Below are 2835 nucleotides of genomic sequence, written 5' to 3'. Positions count from 1 at the left end.
TACAAGTGGGTTTTTGATGATGCTCTTCAGAACCCCCGCGCAAAGGAGAGGGAAATAGCCTGACCTTTTGTAGTAATTAACAGATCTGTGTGTAAATACAAAAAAATACTCATCATGACGCCCCAACATCTAGGAACAAGGTGCATATTATTTCAGATTTTTAGCTCTCTTCCTGTTGCCTCATCATTTTTCTATGTCAGTAGTTTTCTTTACCGCCCGGTAAAGATTACATTTTGTGTAGTAATTAATATCACAGCCTCCAGCGCATAGGGAGAAGCTTTTTTGGGTAATTATTAATCAATATGTGACTATTTCACATTGCAGTAATGCATAAAGGTGGCAAGAGTGATAAGGGAGAATGAGAATGAGAATCAACTCTTAGAATAATTCCAACCACAATTGTTGGCTGGATCTTGACATACCGATGATTTACCAAATTGGGTTTTGACACAATGGACCTTTATAGGGGTCATCAGGGGTCCTCGTATCCACATATGTACGTAATCACTTCAGTCTTCGACTCTTCAGCCAAGACTATGGGAAAAGTCTAAGCTTAACTGGAAAAGTTACACCTTTTCAAGATACACCTCTGGTTGCATCTAAGCTAGCCGTCCACACCCTCGAATATTCCTGCACTTGCACACGCCTTCCCATGCTTAAGTGCCACCAATGCTCAATAACTGCAACAGCTCAGAATCCAGAAGCTACCCTGATCCTGTGGCTTTTACATCCAATTAAGAGCCCCCTCACCTCTGGGTAAAAAAAAGAGTTTCTATAAGAACTGGGCTTCTCTGAGCCTGCCCTCCGTTTCAACTCTCTCGTGCAAACCTGAATCATTTTGATTTTTTCCAAGTTGAAAGACCTCATTCTTCTTCCTCTCTTATTATATGACCAAAATGCTCCATGTCTTTCTTAAGCTCTCCATTCTCCTTGTCTTGTTGATTCATGATGTGTTAGGTGCTACTAGGTCATTAGAAATCATCATTCCTTTAGCCCTTCAGCATCATCCGCGCTCAAGGCTAATGCAGACCATTTTACAATTGCACACGTTAAAAGAATAGGGGTTCTCAAAGTTGACCCGGTTTCAAGAAAACCCAGTTGACCCGGTTGCTTTTTGGCAGTAACCTTGTCTATTGAGTTGACATTTTTTGATAGATCACAGCCAAAAAGTTAACTGGGTCAACCAGGTTTTTACAAACCGGGTCTACTTTGAGAACCCCTAATGTACGATAGGCAATGTTGTGCGTAACTGCACATATAAATCTTGCTGGCGTGCTAGTAAGTAGTCGAGAAACTAATCTTGATGACCTCAAATCTTTCAAATCTTGTAGTAAAGCTCATCACAAGCTGGATTTTTTATCTTTACACACATTCATCTCAGGTCATCAATACATTCCATTGATTGATTGCCAGCTTGAAAAGTCAACCAACAAAAGATTAAGTCATCAACAATGTGCTCAATATGAATTCATAAACAGTGACCTGAGAAATCTTCATTATAGTTAGTATCTTCAATTTCTCAACTGATCTATGGCTCAAAGGAAAAAGTGTCTTATTCAAGATTGTTCTGTTTCAAAACTATGAATCAAGAAAATCATCAGAGTGTAGGAATTCTGGTAATATAGATTATATATGTGCTGGTAATTCCAATAATGTTGATAAAATGTTGGGTCAGTTTGATTTTTGTTGATCCAATTTCAAAACAAGAAATTAACACAAACCACTTAATTTTCTTTCAGGATGTTCCGATTGCTATATGTGATGAATGACTGCACAAAAACTCAAGTCCTTGCTCATCTCGTATCATTCCATAAAGAATATAAACAAAAATTGCGCGGTCGGGACCGCGAAATTTACGATAAAACCCTTCCACCATAGTTAATCTTTTAAGATCAGTGGAGCTTGCAAATAAAGGCAGCTTGAGATTTCTCCCAAGTCTCAATTGAGAGGACCTTTCCAATCATAAAACTAGAAAAATCATTTGCTTCAGATTTGATCTTGAAACTTTTTTGAAAGATTATCAACAGTTTTCAAAGAATAATACTGATGTTAGTCAAGGTGATGTATGACACCACGGGAATTAATTAGTTTCAACCCCGATTGAACCAAATTTCAGTGTCCGGGTTTGAAATTTCCTTGAATTGTGACTTTCGTTCACAATTCATTTGCAATAGGTTTGCCAATTGCCCTCGAGCGGTACTCTGTTGGCCCCGTGTATGTATGTACAGCTACAACATGTAACAACCACCCCATTTCCAACCATTGAGCCATCTTTCCTTTGTCATGCATCCTAAGTCTTGATGCTCTGCACATTGGTGAATCTGTGATGACTTTTGTTGAAAGGCGTTGTTGTTGTATGATGTAGCTGTGCATACACGGGGCAAGCAGAGTACCGCTTGAGGGAAATCGGCAAACTTATTGCAAACAAGTTGTGAACAATTGAGGAAATTTCAAACCCGGACACCGAAATTTGGTTCAATCAGGGTTCAAACTAATTAATTCCCGCGGTGTGACATCCTGATCATTGATGTATCCTACTCAGAGTTTCTTCGTACATCTTTATAGAAATTTGATAGAATTCGATCTGTTCATTCATCATTTTTCTTGCAGCCATTCTTGTAAGGCTTGTCTCCCCTAACAACTATAAATTAAAGAATTGAGTAGTCAAAACCTGATAAAAATATCCAATGGCATATAGACTTTAAGATCACCAACACATCTCAATATTCTATGCAACTTGTAGAATGATTCCATCCACGAGTGTTGGCTGGATCTTGACATACTGATGATTTACCTCAGGGACTCTTTCACTGGCTTCGGTCCCTCCCAGACACT

Source organism: Melampsora larici-populina (assembly GCF_000204055.1).
Source record: "Melampsora larici-populina 98AG31 unplaced genomic scaffold MELLAscaffold_16, whole genome shotgun sequence".
NCBI lineage: Eukaryota > Fungi > Basidiomycota > Pucciniomycetes > Pucciniales > Melampsoraceae > Melampsora > Melampsora laricis-populina.
Note: the sequence above shows the minus strand (reverse complement) of the source record.